We start from the raw sequence: 17,090 nt of genomic DNA on the forward strand, positions 1-17,090 counted from the left end.
GCTAGGCCTGTGATGCTTGTTATGTGTTATTGTACTAAGCCATCTGGGCTCTCTGCTGTAGAAGAGCCTCTTGTTCATCCAGCTAGGCGTAAGAGCAAAATAAATGCTGAACTGCTTAGCTCTTTCCAGACTGTGCATACCCAGAGCTGTTTCTCCAGGGGAGCATTACATAGGGGAGCAAAGTAAAATTACAAGGTGCCTATGCAGGAACCGCGTGGGTAGCTTTCAAGATCATCTGTTTGGGACTTACAGGCCTGCATTCCTTACTGGATCTTGTTTACAGTCTTTAATTTCAGTATTTTCAATCACCTAGGGCAGTCTCTCTAATCGATAAAATGGGGATCATGCTCAATAAAGTTGGGTGTTATTTAACATTTCAGGATGAACACTAGATCTTACTATGTGCTCCCAATGCCTGTCCTCATCCCATAACTCAACACAAAAATTAAATTTTTTCATATGCTTTTTTGGGTTACTCTTCCTTACAGTATCTGAGCTGTGTACAAACATTAAGGTGCTTATTGGAAAGAAGGTATGATGTCCATTATACAGATGGGGAAATTAAACAAGTTTGCCAAAACAAAGTTTATCCAATGTATCTATGAATTTAGAATGCCCAGTGTAAGACACCCAAGCTGGATATTTTGAGAATATTTAGCACCATACATTCAAACCACAACTATGTTCAATTAGGTTCACAATTAACCATGCTCAGGATCATTCTAGATGTCAGATTCCAGATATCGCAAGTTCAGCACCCAGCAAATAAGGAATGCAGACTCAGTGTCTGTCCCTAAAATACAGTTAACGTTTGTTATACTACGGTGAATATGGAGACCAAATGAAATTGTCTTAGTCAGTTTTCATTCTGTAATGCCCTAGCTTTTGAGAGTTTCTTTGCGATCTTCGTGCTTTTTATGGCTTTTGTGTAAAAAGTCCTGAAGTTTAAGAAAGCAAACAATGGTAAAAATAGCAAAGGTCCCTCTGAATAACAGCTTGCTCTTCCATAGTATTGACATCCTCACCCCCAACAGGTATCACACCAGAACTTGCTGGAAGTGCACTCTCTTACCTCGTCTAGGTCATTAATAAGGACATGAGGAGCTTTGGCCCTTGTATGAATTCCTGAGGAACACCACGAGTAACCAGCCACCTTTTTGGTGGACTTTGCACTGCTGATCAACACCCATTGTATCCCATAGCCCATCCGATTATCCACCCACCTTGTGGTACGTTTTTCCACTCTATATTTCACCAGTTTGACTGTAAGGGCAGTGTGGGAGACCATGTTGAAGGCCTCCCTAAAGTCAAGATAAATGGCGGGCACTGCTCTTCCTCCTCTGCTGAGCCAGTCTTCCCATCAAAGGTTTGCCTTGGAAAAGCCACATTACACCAGCTGTTCTCAGTCACCTTTGTGTCCCCCAGGTGCTTGGAAATGTCTTCCAGGAGTATTTGCTCCACAATCATCCTGGGGACAGAGGTGAGGCTGACAGACCTCTAGTTCCTTGGCTCTTCCATTCTGGCCTTCTTGAAGTTGCAGCTATGCAGCTTAGTGTAACCTTCTTGCTGTGCTGTGCGAAGAGCAGTGATTACTGATGCATTTAAATGGTCTGTGTCTAACATCTCAGAACACGTATGTATGTGCATGTGAGAAAGAAGAAGTCAAGCACTTGAAAGCCTGAGAGACCAAAAGTTAAATAATCTAAGGAAAAATGCAGCAAAGGAGAGCATTTTAAAAAGAAGATATTTTATGTGGTATTCTTGCAAATCTATTATTTAAAAATTGTGCAAATTCTATAGTCTAGTGCATGTGAGTGTCCAGTTTTAATGTTCATTAGAGCTTAAAATAATGACTTTACAGCTGCTTTATGTATGGATGTCAACATGATCGTAAACATGTAGTTATAACCAACATTACAATAATTCCTTCCCACAGGACCTATCCAGACAGCATAGCTGGCCATTATCCTAATCCGGGCTGATCAGCCTGATGAACACTGGGCGCTTGGCTTCCTACAATTCTGTCAGCACTTCTGGTTAGTTAGTAGATTAAAACTGCTAGATAATACATTCATTGTATGTAAGCTGGAAAAAAAAAAGAGATAAAGGAGTTTGCTGGAGCTTCAAGTGAGTAGTGCAGAAAACTGGAACACTTCCCCACATAGAACGTCTATAAACAAGAAAATTTTAATTTGATACATTTAGACTTCTTGAGAAGTTTTATCCAATAGCTACCCATGGCAAAGTACAGAAGCAGCATCTACTGTTTCCAACCTGGTATTTTGCTGAATTCGTTTTGCTGCTTCTGGAGATTACTATCCTTTTCTAAAGAATAGACCTGTAAGAGGGCAGATAGTCAATGGCAACATTTCATCAACTTTGTGGGTATGTAGAAAAACTTGTGTTTCTTGGGGGGCGTGGTCCCCGTTGTAGGAAGTAATGCTAGTATCTGTGTGCTCGTGGCAATTACACGTCTCTTGGGCTACCTTAATAAAACATTCCTTCACGTACTGAAGAAGAAAGAGTTTATCCAGCATTAGAATATGACTCATTTCCAGCCAGATATTTTTCAGAATACGCTACCTTGTGTTTTCATTTTATTTATTGACTTCCTGTTTTTTCATATTAAGGCATATTTGTGCTGTAGTGGAATAATTTCTCTGTAATAAATAGCACTTGGTATAGCAAATAATTCTGTTTCTTTTTCTGCTTGCAAGTTGCCCACAGATATCTAAGAATTTTCTCCTAGTCCAAAATTATTGTAACATAATTTGTAGGTGTTACTATAGAAATAACGTAACTATATTGTTACAGAGTAAAATACCTCAAGTGAAACTGTTGTTCCCTTTGCAGATCACTCTTAACTCCATGGTATCAACACATGTTATCAACAACTAAGCAAAGTATGAGGCTTAAACATTCTTCTATTTTAATACATTTCAGTGCCTGGCTATTTTACTTTTTCACTCTTAGTAGATGCTTTACATTTTAAATTGGAAAAAAATAGTCAGGACTGTTTTCTTCTTGGCATTATTAATAAGTCAGAAGTATTTATAAATGGCCGGTAATACCTATTAGTTAGCTTTCAAATTTGTAAAATAATATTGGCATAAGAAACAGAAGTTGTGAAGTGATATATGATAAGGGTTTATTCCACAGTGTTACCAGAATCTTTGGTAAAATGAGCTAACTTGAATAATGTGCATTTTAATATAGTTAAGTGCAGGCTAATATTTCTAGGAGAGAAAAACGTATATCAGTTATCTGATGGAGGACTGCATTATGAAAAGTAGTGATACAGAAAAGCAATTAAGAGCACGCAGAAATTCTATCCTTGTGGATAAATGTGGGAGCACACCGTCTTGGTCTGATACCGAGAGAAAAATTGAGAAACTGGTTATGCAGGACTATATGGGTTGATTTGGGATCTAGAAACCCTTCATAGAGAAGAGGCTTAAAAAGCTTAATCTCTTTAGCCCATCAATGAGTCATATAAGAGCTAAGTCACCTAGAATTACATAAGTAAAGAGAATAATTGTAATAGAAATCTTCAGTTTAGCAGACAAATCTTTTAAAAGACATAGTGTTTGAAAGCTGAGCTAAGAGACACTTTTTGATTAAAAAAAACCCAAACCAAAACAAAAACAAACAAAAAACCTCCTTAGACTAAGTAAGCCTTGGGAAAAATTTAGGTAGATAGGCCTGTGAAGTATTCCTTGTCACCTGAAATCTTTAAATCAAGAAGGTGGATTTTTTCCAAAGGAAGTGTTCTAGCTTCAACAGAAATGACATAGACATCACTTGATCTAATTGTCACCTGCACTGTGCAAAAGGTCAGGCTGGAGAATCACAGTGCTGTCTTCTGGCCTGAAAACCTGTGGTGCTATGAAACATCGAAATAGAGCAAAATGACCCTTTAAAGTGTTTTATAGGAATTTTAGAATATCTGCCATAATATTCATATAGTTTGTGGTTAGAGACTGCAATGAATGTATTTTTTAAATAATTTAAGTTAGCAGACATTTTTAGCTATATTACAGGGGCTTTTTCCTGTTTGTATTGCTAATTTTTGATGAATAGTCACTAGAATTACAGTATCTCTTATTTTAGACTACCCAGCCCCTTTCCCCTGATAAAATTCTGTTTCCTTTCTTTATTGGTTTATCAAATCTTTTAAGACTGATATTTCTATACTGGGTGCTCAACTCAGGATAACTTTCTGGAAACCATATTTCTGTATTTGGTAGTGAACATAAACAACATCAAAAGCAAAATGACTAAAGCTAATAAGAACAAATGCTGATGCAAGAAGTAGTTCCAAAATATTAGACAGATTGGTGGGATAATTTGGAGATTTACCAGGAGATTTCCTTCTCTTTTATATTATAAAGTCTCCATGGCAGAACTTATTTTCTTATGTGTTGATAAAATATGAACATGCTTTTGGACGTTTATAAGTGCTAATCACAAAATAACAAAGGTAATGAACATTGTAAGACATTTAGCTGGCAACACATAATAATCCCAGTGTCAGATAACCTCTTTTTTCCAGTATGCATATGTAGGTTTTATTAATGAAACTCAAGCTGCACCTAATTACTAGTAACAGAAAATCACTGGCATTTACCTCCCACGTACAGAGCCACACCTTGCCCTCCAGGAAACGCAGAGAGCTTCCCAAGAACTATCCCTAGCTCTGGCCTAGATTTCAGCCTCTTTTACAGCATTTTACAGTAGAAGCTTGTCAGCCAATCCTGTCTGGTGCACAGGGTTTGACTGAGCAAAGAAATTAAAAAAAAAATAAATCTGGTCTTGAGTTAGACCTTTTATTATATTACAGTTGCTCTTTTACTTGGTCTGCGTGGTTCAGCAAGTTTGATGTTCTACCCAACACAGACTGATGCCAAAGACGCTCTCTGTTCCCTACAGTAAAAGACAGGACAGAATCAAAAGCACCATTTCAGTAGAAGTTTCTGTACAAGATGACAAGGAAGACTTAACTAAGATAATATTTTCCTTTGTCTATATTTCCAATTTGATCATATTTTCCTCCTGCTTGGGAGAATATTTTATTTCCTAAATTGGTGTGGGATTATTTATGAAAGAGAAGGTACAACATGGTTACCTTTGTCAGGAGAGAGTTGTGCTAAATCGTTCAAGCTCTATTCTTTTATTTCACCAGGAGAGTTTTAAATGCATCTGAAAAGAAATTACAGCATTTAGTCTGATGCCAGGATTGTATCCCTCAGCTGGGGATGCATCTGGTCACGGCCTCTGCAATTCAACTTCAAATGTAAATGTGCAGTACTAGTGCCAGGATGGGATTCAGGAGACCTGTCCTGTCCCGAGTTTCTTCCTCACAAATACTTCATGGGTAGGCTCTGGTAAGTCCATTTGTGCCGTATTCTTCTACAAAATTAGTGTGGAAGCACTTTTGCCTTATAGGGGTAAATAAACATAACATATATTCTAGAAAGAAAAACAAGGGCCCAGCAAATCTCGTAGGGAGTGCTCTCCTGGGAAGCAGGGTCACTGAAAAGGAGTTGGAGACTGATAGACCACCATCGCTACTTATCTGCCATGGTGACTAGAATAGGGAATATAACTCTTGATTGCCCAAGCAAGTAAATATTAAGAAAGAATAGAGAGGTTTATACTTCCTCTGCATCTGGCACTGATGCAAGGCAAATTGGAATGTTGTACTTGGGGTTTGTGCCCTAAATTCAAAAAGGGTGATGAAAAATTAGAGGGATCTCATAGAATTGACATAAGACGTGATTAAAGGATTAGGCTACTCTCCTAATATGGGGCTTAAGGAGTTCCACCTATTTAGCTTATCAAAGAGAAAGTTAATGGGGGCCCTTTATGTACCTTTTCATGTCATAAATACACATTTAAAAATACATGCTTTGCTCTAACAGGCAAAGATCCAAGACCTGCAATCTTAATTTATAGTTACCCATAATTAACCATTGAGAGGGTTACCAAGAATTATGGTAACTTTTCTGTTGATATTTATATCAAGATAGGATGTTTCCCCCTTAAAATGATAAAATCTAGTTCAGACAGGAACTATTTCAGGGAAATCTTCTCCATTATACAGGAAGTCAGACTAGAAGATCACACAGGTCACTTCAGGCTTCCTAATCTGTTAATTAAATAGTTTATATATATTCAGTTTAATTGTTTCTGTGATTATTAATAAACAGTATTTTTAATGTTTCATGTTTGACTGCAGCCTCACCTAATCTCAATTATTTCTTACTGTATGTGGGTGGTGGGACTTTGTCATCCTACCAGCACCTCCACCTTCATCCCTAAGGGTTGCATCATTATCTCATTACACAACCTGCAGGGTTGATATTGTTGATACGGTGCCAACCACAGAATCCCTGAGAGATGGTGTGATGGCGTTGCTGGAGATCCCAACAAAACTGCCCTAGATCCTGCACACAGGTTATTTGTCACCACCAAGTTATGTTGTATTTTTTTAAAACTTAACTAGAATATACTGCTTAGAGGATTGTAGTCTCTTTGCAGGTCTCTCTTGAGGATTTTTAGCATGCAATTCTAGATTTTTTTTACAACTAAATGTATAATTGTCCAGGCTGAGGCTGATACTTAAAATTTTGCTCTCAGTCGATCATTCAGCTGTATTTTGCTTGGTAGTCCTGGGAACAGACTGCCACGCTGACAAGGATGAACATCTCTGCATCCATTGGCCATGCTGTTGTTTCTCTGGGCACCCGTCCAGCTTTGCGTGGAGAGCAGTCCATGAGGAAGAAGTCCGTCTTTTTGGTGACACAATGATTTGCTTTACTTTGGGCTCACGATCTTTCATCCTATTATGCCTGTTGGCAGAAATTAAATAAGGCAATTTTGTTGTTTCAGGTGAGGTGTCCGTCTGGTACCCTCACCTACTGGCTGTATTTCTAGGTATTATCCTGCCTTGGGAAGAGGCAGGTGCTTCACAACTCTCTGCAGTTCAAAATTCTTTGAGAAATGCTGTTCCCTTCATGTTTGTTGTTTCCAGTTTTCTCATTTCAAAAAGCAAGCTGCAGCAGATAACCCTCCTCACTCTTTTTTGTTGTCCGGCATTTTGGTGACAGTTAATCTCCTGTTAGCTTCCTGAACCACCTGGCCTTTAAATACTTCCTATATTTCCAAGAATTTTTAACAGTCACTACCTGAAATGTCAATGCTACTGGATGTTCCAGTGTATTCTCAAACCAAGCTTCCACCTAATGTGATTTGGAAAAGACATTACATATGTGTCGTACTAGCAGAGGACTGCGTGGCAGAAACCAAACGATATACTTAGGGTGAGAAACATTTCAAAGTTTTTCAAGAAAAGCTTTGTTACTAGGTAAAGGCTTAGCATGAAGCCAGGATAATCTTGTGACTAGTAATATATTAAACTCAGAAGAATTGTTTAGGAGCAGAACTTGCTGTAGTATACCAGAAGGAAACTCACAGAGGGAAGGAAATGAATGGTTTGAGTCTGTTAATAGTAAATACTCTTTATCCTTCCAGCCATAGGCATACATTTTACTTGTGCCACTACTACATATCCTAGACCAAATGTGAGAACCATGATACTTCAGGGAGCTAAACATATAAAACTCTCATGACAGAATTAAGTTCTGGGACAGAGCTTTTTTTTTAATAAGCCTAAAGAAGAAAAAAACACAAGTAGGGAGTGACGGTGAAGTAAGCTAGGGCATCTGATACCTGCAATGGAGGGAAACGGCTGAGCTGCATGGAAAGCCAATCATTTGGTAGAGTCTAGGGTATCTGCAGTGACAAACTCCTTCTGGGAGTATTTAAAACAGAAAATTCAAAGCAGTAACAGATACAAAACTGTATAAACAATGAAAGAAATAGCATGTGGGTTTTTTCTTGAAGAACAAAAACATGAGTTCTAATTGAGAATACTGGCAAAAAGTGTCTAAGTGTGAAATATTTTAAAGGCTTATGCCTTTGAATGTATTAGGTCCAATTTTCAAGGCTGTTGAGAATTTGCCAATTGCGTCATTTTCAGTTGTAATTATGAGAGATTACTGTCAGAAAAGCTGACTTTCATTTTTGAAGCCAAATCCTGAGAAGATGCTGGAAAACCAGGACTCACCCTCAGTATTTCTGATGATCCTTTAACAGTTTCTTCTGATGGAGTAATGCTGGTAACATAATAGCTTTGCTAGAGAGCTTTTGAAAACTGGTCTCTCAAGCTTAGAAAATCTCTGTGAAGAAAGTAATAGTTATCATTCAAACTTGATGCCAGACTCTAATTGTAACTTCAAACACAACAAGAACACAGCATCAACAGGATATTATGGGTTTTTTTATCTCTTTGGTACACAGTAATAGCTACACCTACAACCTCTTAGAAGAAACATATTTCTCTTCTCCTGAATACTTTGCACAAATATGTATTAATTTGTGCGGTGCATTCATAAATTTGTCCACAGTTTAGCTTTTATGGTTTTTTTACTCAGTTGATCTTATTGTCACGCTTCATACAATATACACCTAAATTAGAGTTGACTTCAAAAGCTGTTAGCCCTTGAAATTTCCCTTGCTTAGGGAAGATAGCGAGCTTATGGTATACGTGGTAAGGGCCATGAAGCTGCTCAGTTTCACTTTGCCTTTACCGCATTGGTTTAACTAATCTAATCAAATTGGTTTTGCTCAATAATGTTATGTTTAAGAGTGTCACTTGATCCCACAAAGCACTGGGCTCATATACCCAGAGAAGACAGGGACCACGAAATAAAAATTAGTTTCTTATCTGCAGTACTGTGTTTCATCTTTACTGCAACTATCTAGCTGACAGTCATTTTATTTGAACTACCAAGCTAAGCCCACGAACACAAATAGCATTATTACATGTTTTTCAAAGCAGCAAAACCACATACTTCATTCCCCATTTCTTGTATACATGCTGATTGTTAAAAATTAGGGCACTGGAAACAAAAGGAGTTTAGCATTAAAGAAATACTGTGTTTTATTAAAAAAAAAACAACCTTGAAACTCTAAGTTCTGTGCTCCTGCAGGGTCCTAAGCAATGCTCTCTCTCTCAAAAAAAAAGAAAACGAACAACAAACCACAACACCCCAGCTGTATATTTTGACATACAATATAGATTTGACTTGCAAAAAGCAGAGTTATTGAAATTTCCCTATAGTTTTCCAGTAGAGGCACAGACTTCCTTAAGAACATAATGTATGGAAAATATATGTGAACTTGTATTTTGTAGTCATATATGGGGCTTTCTTAGAAGACTTCTCTACACTCAGGGACCGCAAATCACTCAGACATATTAGCATATGTTAAAAATATTTCTTTTAAAGGGGCTTTTCTGAAAATGTTTGTAGTTTTTTTCTCGGTATGACCTGCAATGGACAGGTGGTGCAGATCCCATATGAAATATAATTTGAAATTAATGAGGAGGCCTTAGTTAGGGTACGCACTCCCATGAAACATTTTCCTGAAACACCCACTATTATTTGGAGTTTGTTTTATTTGAAAGGGTCTATGTTGTCAGACATTTTGGTGACCAATAATGAAGGACAGAGGGGGACTCTTTCTTAAAGAGCTAAAATAGGACTATGAGGAGCTGTGTATTTGTGGCAGAGATGAACTCACCCATTAAGAGTGTAACAACCTCTCCAGGTTGTACATTATGCACATTATCATACAGTGACTTGATACTCTGTCTTGTTATGCAATCCTAGGAATGGAAGAAGCATAAGGAGTCATCCAAAGGAAAGAGTTGGAAACTAATTTTGCTGTTAGCAGAAGAATAGTACCTCTGTTCTTTTAATTTCCACTTTGCTGCATGGTGCCAGTACTAAAGACCTGCAGACATGCTTGGGAATGAGATCCCTCATCTTGGCTTTCCCATTGGTTTTTCACAGCATTTAGCAGGCAGAGTGCACCTGGGATGTGTTCTTAGTCCTCGAGGGAGATCTTGAATCTCCCTGGAGAAGAAAAGATTCTTTCTATCAGCACCACTCATCTTCCTCAGCGCTAACAACACAAGGTAGGACTGAGGAGATACAGATTTCAGTCTCCGTTCTGCCAGAGACAGGCTTTGAAAGAATATCTTAAATTACTGAGATGTAAAAGAACCCCACCCGTAAAGGTGGGGGTATCACTTCTTCCTGATTTGGGCACTGAAAGTAAAGCTATGAACATCAAGAGAGACAGTGCTCACCAAGAGGAGGTTCATCTTTGCCCGGCTCCTGCATGGTCCTGCCTCAGAGAGGTTCTTCTGGCAAAGAAACTGCCCACACACTAACAGCCACTCTGGCAGCACTGGGGACAAGGCTGTGGTCAAGCCAAAGATGTGAAACTCCTGCTGGGGACATTTCCACTGTGTCGCGACTACACTGCCATCCTCTAAACATGATTTGCGTCATAGATGACGGAAGGTTCAGATTTTATCCTTCAGGTTTTATGGGTGATTCCCGTGTCTTTGAAGTTCTGTTCCCACTGAAGATGAAGGCAAATTCCCACTGATATTAATGGGGTTAGGATGTGTCCCTGTCTCCATTTTTGCTGTTATTTCCTTTGTTGCAGTAGACCTATTCCTTTATTAAAGCTTTTGCCTGGGGGAAAAAGAAAAGCCACATTACTAAATAAATTATGAAATATTTACATTTGTGAAGCCAACCCCTTATGGCTAGCTCCTCCTCTGATATTAAGATGACACTTTTTATAGAGCTACAAGTTCTATACTGCCCTTATTCCTCTGTGGGATCCAAGACCAGGAGGTGACAAAACAGCAGGCCACCATGAGCCAAGTGACAGTAAGTATTATCTAGGAATGCTTGCTGATTTTGACTTGGTGCAGTGAGAAACAACTGTATTAGACCACTGGTGTTTTGTTTAGTGCTGGAGAGCAAAGCAGGATCAGAGATGAAACCAAAGAAAATGCAAACTGGGGAGGTTTCTAAACTAAACTTGATTTTTGACTGAGAATAAAAGGCCGTATGTTGTAGATATATCTGTAGTAATAACGCCAAGAGCAAAGTGTTAAAGGCATCAGTTTGCTAATCACTATTTATGTTCTGTTTATGTTCTTTTTGTACTTGTATTTGAATTTGCTTTTTTGCCTGCAGTTCTTTCAATGCCAGAAGAATAAATGAAGCTAGCTTTAGTGCCACGATCCGTAATGAAATGGTCTGTGGTTACTCTTGTGAATGTTTTGCATCTGTTGTTTTCATTGTATTTTTGTATTGGCTTTAAACTTTAATAGTAGCTCCCTTCTTTTAAAAAAATTGTTTAGCATGTTGTTCAAATATGTGTGGTTCAAACTGTTTAGCTTAGCTTATGAATTTCTCCCTCCTGCTTTTACATATGTAATGCTTTTGGCTTTGCCTTGCCCCACCTCTTGTAGGTTCGGTAACAGACAGGTAGCAACTTTCTCTCTGGGTGTTGGTTGGTTGATTGTTTAACACTTGGCTAAGTCATTTCAGTTTCTGCTTTTCATTTTTATCTCTTTGTCCATAGCCTATGAAGGCTGTATCTGTAAAATGGATAAATGTTAAGTAATTATCATAGAAATGTTACATCCTTTTAACTGGATTTCTGCACAGTTAACTCCTAATGGTTCTCTGTCACTAAAGTCAAGGTCTCTGACCTCCCTGACGTTACTTCTGCTCTTCCCTTGCTTTTTCTCGTCCATTCATGTTCAGTTGTCTTCTTCCCTCTCCTCCATTTCTCCTGCAAGCTCCCTTTGCTCCCATTTCTCTTGTTCTTCTCACCTTTTGGCAGTAAAGAGGAGGGCAGGTTGGTAGGTGGCTGGCAACACAACTGTACGTAATTGTCCCTATTTGCTGTGTGGCATTTCTTCCATGGTCTTTCCTTGCAAATATCCCATGCGAAATTGCCAGTTCCCTCATTCTCACCTTGACTTTCATGAAAGAAATATTTGGAGTAGTTAGAAAGCAAGAGAGGAAAAGATGCAGACTTCCTTTGCACAATGTCTAGGATTTACAAGGTCAGTACAGAAAATGGAGCAGCTTTCAGAGCAGGGAAGGAAACGGTTCCTGAAATGTGTGCTGAGCCGGGCATTTTAAATCCTCAACACGAAGTGGTGGACAGTGGTGCTGAGCATACCCATAAAGTGCAAAAATACGTTTTTAAATAGATGAAGAGAAATAATGATTTTTAGCTTGCAGAATCTTATCCCAAAAAGGAAGCTTGAAAAAAAGATAGACACACTTGGAACTAAATACTCTCACACTTTAGAAAGTCAGAAGTAGGAACAAAAAGAAAACCTTTTAATGATATGGCTTGTAGTGAGCTTTTGCCAGGTTTTGAAATGTAATGGGGAAACGCTGTACTGCCGTAGTGTGACATGCCTATTTGTGGGCATTAATACATGTGAAGACAGATTTTTGTGTTACTGTATTATGATGCACAACTGTGTGATAAAATAGGCAATGCTACTGCAAGTGTGCTACAGCGAACCACTTGTAGCAATCGCCAGCGCTCTAGCAGGCGACATTAAATACTATGCTCTGCTCCAATAAAGCTTTGAATATTTGAATATCAATTTGTAGTTCCCAATCTGCAAAGTGATCAAAGGAGGGGAAGAATGTTCCTTACTTTTATCCGTTTTACAGGAGAATCAGAATAGTCACCAGATTCCTTGTGTAGAAATGTCAAACAAACTCAACTGAAAAAAATAAAGGCAAGAGTATTTACAAAATCACTTGAGTAAAAGTCTAATACAGCTGTTTATAAAAAAGCAAGATACATTTTTCAAGTCCTAATATTTTGTATTTAACAGTTTGAGAAATACGAACGTATCAAATATGCATAGAATAGCATACTCTTAATACTGGGATAAATCAGTTAAAACACATGAAGATAAGCATACAATTAAACAATTATATTATGATCCAGCTCCTGTCTGAGGCCAGGATCCGAAAGCGCTACAACTGATTTCTGAGTTCATATGCAGCTTCTTTACTACATTCATGCCAAATTCATAAGGATTATGAGAAAATGCAGCAGATTAGGCCTTTGATCTGGCATCTCCAAGCTAAATAGAGAAGTGTCAGATGTGGCTAAGCTACTCAGGTTGTCGGGGTATCTAGACAACACTGATGTTTGTTGGTAGCCTAGCTTGAAATTTCAGACCAGGTTCTCTGCCTCGTACTATGAAGAATTTATTCCCTGCTACAAGGTGGCTTTTTTCCACACTTTGCCTAACATAAATTTCTATTCATCTCCATTCTCACTTTTAAATTCCTGTCCTTTTAAGAACTCTCTTGTGAAATTAAGGAGGTGCATCATATTCTTGCATCACATTCTGAGCACAGTTAGGCTTTAGCTTACACTGAGCTTTTAGAAGCCACTGCCAGCACTCTCTGCCTCCCGAACATTTTACCCAGGGCACAGGCAGCTTACATGTTCTGAAGTAATTACTATACTAAGTACCCAGTGATGTATCTTTCCCAGAAACTGAAAATAAAGGTATGAAATAGATCCACGCAATAATTTATGGGCGTTAATGTATGGGTGTAAGTTTCTCTGGGGATAATTATGTGACTATGCTAATAACACCAAGGATGCTTGGATACATTAAAACAAATTCTCACAATGATGTTCTTGAGCTTTTCATTACTGTCAGGACTCAGGAGTGTATATATTTAAACAGGAGAGAGGGATGAGAGAGGCCCATATGTCTTTGCAAAACCACCCTCTCCCTTCACACCGCAGGCGAGGCGAGGAAGCCCTGTTTGACACAGGCGCTCACATTCGTTGTCTTTAGTGGAAACTTCCCGTTTTGAGAGCAGAAGACTACGTGAAGTGTGCTGAGAGGGGAGCAGCTGGGTGGTTTGCAAGGCTAGCTGGGAGAATGGGCACTGCTGGCAGCGAAACGACCACAGCCCCCTGGGCTTTGCAGGACTTCTGTACTTTTAAAAGGTGCAGTCTAGCACACTTTGAAGTAGACTTTGCTGGGGTTCAGAAATGCCCCTGCAGACCTCCATGACAGGTCCAAGTGCCAGGCTAAGTTAGCACGCCTCGGAGAAGGGAAGGTTCCCAGCTCTGTCAGAGAAATTTCTCCCAAAGCTTCCCTTGACTTGCTGACAGACAGCTGGCACCGAGCCGCCGGCATCCTGGAGAAATTCTCCAGTACATTGCTCATCACTCCCATCATGAGGAATCGGTATATTTTCAGTTGCTGTGGAGCCACCAGAAGCAATCCCACCATAAAGGCTGCCCTGAGAAGTGGGCTCAGGCTTGAATGCCTGGTTCCCAGTATAGTAATTGCCCAGCTGGAATTAAACTTCACACAGTTTAAATTCTTATGCCTTCCAATTTCTTCGGGGTTTTTTCTTTTTTTTTTTTTTTTTAGCTTTTCTTTTAGTGATGCTAATGTCTGACCCTTTGACCTCTTGCATTACGTCTGTGTAAAATTGCACTCTTCCAACACAGCAAACCACTACCCTAACGATCCACAATTACCGCTGTTACAGAAGCATCCTCGGGGATCCAGGGGTTTATAGAAAAACCATCAGGGTTTTTTTGGAGCGGTGACAGGGAGACAGAGTTCTGCCCTTGCTCTGGGGTGGCAGTGGCTGCGGTGAGGGTGGGTGAGAGGGTGGGTGAGCGAGTGGCAGGCGTGTATTGCGAGAGGCTGTATTTGCATTTCCTGCCCTTTGTGAGTTTGTCAGGTGTGCTGGGACCCAGTCTCGGCTTGTGGAAATGATTACAAGGCAATTTATACCTACTAACAATGATCCCTGCTGTTTGTCACAAACTTGGCTGCAGTACAGTAATGTTTAGTGGATTAATAACGTCTGCTTTTGGCCTCTCCTACTCCCTCGGCAGACAATTTTCATGTATAATAAACATTCCCATTTAGACTAACTAGAACAGAGCCCAAGGGTCAGAATAGCCATACCTGCGCGGTGAGAAGAGACTCCGGGTTTCCAGATGGGAGACCATCTTTCTCCCCTCTCCGTGCCAGGGTCCAAGACTTCTGCCCTTTTGCAGGATCAGCTTTGCTGGACAGGTCCCCCCGAAACCGCGGTGGGGGCAGCGCCAGATGTCCCCTTCTGCAGGACAAGGTCTGTCCAGTCAAAGGGGTCACAGCGGGCAGCAAAGGCAGCACAGAGTCACTGGGACAGGTGGATATTTGTTGAACGTTTGGCATTTTGAAAAAGAGGAGCACATTTTAAAATTAAAAACTCTATGAATATATATATATAAAAACATGCAAAAATATTTCACACCAACAGTTGATCACAGTGCGTGCTGTGAGGGCATACGAGGTTGAGTAAGTAGCGTGTGGTCTTGACTTTGCACATGAAGCCTGAGGGTTCATGTTCAAAATGTTCACGTTCACAAACCCTTCAAAAATCTGTATGGTTTATGTTGTTGATTATCAGTCTCTTTCAGGAAACAAAGAGTCTGCCCATGTTTCATAATGTGTGTAGTAGAAATACCAGGATATGCAAATATGGAAGTTACACAACGAAAGCAAAACTGAATTAAAGCTGTTTACAGTAAAAAAATGAGAGAACCAGAACTGCAGCCTTTTTATTGCTACACCACTGAAATGAGTGTGTGCACAACCTGGCTATTTAGGCGCTTGTAATGTTGCGTGGTACAACTGTTCCCCTCCATCTTCCCACTGCTGTTTATGCCTCCTCAGTAACACCTAAAATGAAGGCTACCAATCTTGGGTATAATGAAAGAGGAATGTTGTAATTAGTCTTGTGAAGCTTTATGACAGTTATCAATTGATCAAATAATTACGAATAGCAATCAGCACTTAAAGTGATGGACTGATGACTCTTAGCCTGGGGAGCAGGACTACGGCAGCACTGTTGTGACAGCCGGTGGATGGAGAAGGAGACTCTTTGCTATTGAACTCTGTGACCCAAGTGCTGTGGCTGAGCATCTGCCATAAGAAATACAAGTCGTGTCGCAGGTCCAGGTGCGCTCTGATGCAGCAGGGTGAACCTCACCAGCACTGTCTCCGGTGAAGGATTTCTCACCATTCCTGTAACACTGAGGTCACGCGTATGCAGAGCTGTGGGCAAGAAATAAGAGTTCAGACAGGTAGGTTAGGTTAGTGTCTGCCAGGAAAAGATGGGCAAGAGAAATCAATTTTATCTTGGCTTATCTGAGCGATGCCCTACCGTCCCACTGCTCAGAGCTCCGTGTCACCGTCAATTATCACTGCCACAAATAGGTGTTGCTTGACCACAGCTAGTGAAACAATGAGAAGTATATATGTAAACAATTTGACAAGCAGCAGAGAAAAAACATTATGGAGCAAATTATTTATCAAATGTTATTTTTGATAGGAAAAATGCCAGGAAAAGAAAAAGACCTATATTGTGCAGAAGAGCCAAGCTGGCTAAATTATTTTCATTGAGACTTGGGTTTGCCTTTGATCCAGATTGACTAAATATGAAATCTATTCCTGCACGATCCTCTTCATTAAGCAGACCAGACACATTATTTTTATTTCTTCTAGAAGTATGCACAGATGTTTTCTGAAATTAATTTGGTACTTCGTACGCTTTGTTGTTTGGTTGATTTTTCAGGGTGAAAAGGGAAGGAAATCTTGTAGTTGTGGGGCGTTTCTTTATATCTACGTCCTTTTAAGACACTGTTGTGCAGAATCAGGGTTATGGGCTGTGAACACAACAGAACAGAAATATTGGTGGGACAGCCAGCTCTTCAGACTGGAGTTTGTATTAGCAATTCAGGAAAAAAAAACAACCCACAAGTGAGATATAACCCCATAAATATACTTAGGAACATATTAAATACAGATACACTTTTGAAATCTGAACCCAAGAGTGTATCAGGATTTTGCAAATTAGCTTTGTCTTTATAGTAAGTCCATACAAACTTCAGGTCCTAATCCTGACACTGGAGGTATTGAAAACTAACAAACAGCCACGTTTGTTGTAGTGTGGAAATGTAGGTGAAACAACACCTTCCTTCAAATATTTTCTTCTCTTTTCTTTTGAAGTTTTTCCTAATTGTCTCCATTTTTCCTTTGGCAGCTATAAAACATCATAACCAACCATAAACAGACTGTAAACAGACCA

General features: G+C 39.5%; 1 long non-coding RNA gene across 1 annotated transcript; it reads right to left on the bottom strand.

Annotated features, from left to right (window-relative positions):
• Positions 1–1,435: 1,435 nt before the first annotated feature.
• On the bottom strand, positions 1,436–12,094 carry LOC128913525 (uncharacterized). The gene is made up of 4 exons (XR_008467997.1): positions 11,769–12,094; positions 10,217–10,610; positions 8,129–8,240; positions 1,436–6,851 (listed from the first exon to the last, which is right to left on the bottom strand). It is a non-coding gene; the product is annotated as an uncharacterized LOC128913525 (long non-coding RNA).
• Between the last annotated feature and the right edge of the window lie 4,996 nt (positions 12,095–17,090).

The sequence above is a fragment of the Rissa tridactyla genome, chromosome 8, assembly GCF_028500815.1.
Source record: "Rissa tridactyla isolate bRisTri1 chromosome 8, bRisTri1.patW.cur.20221130, whole genome shotgun sequence".
Classification (NCBI taxonomy): Eukaryota; Metazoa; Chordata; class Aves; order Charadriiformes; family Laridae; genus Rissa; species Rissa tridactyla.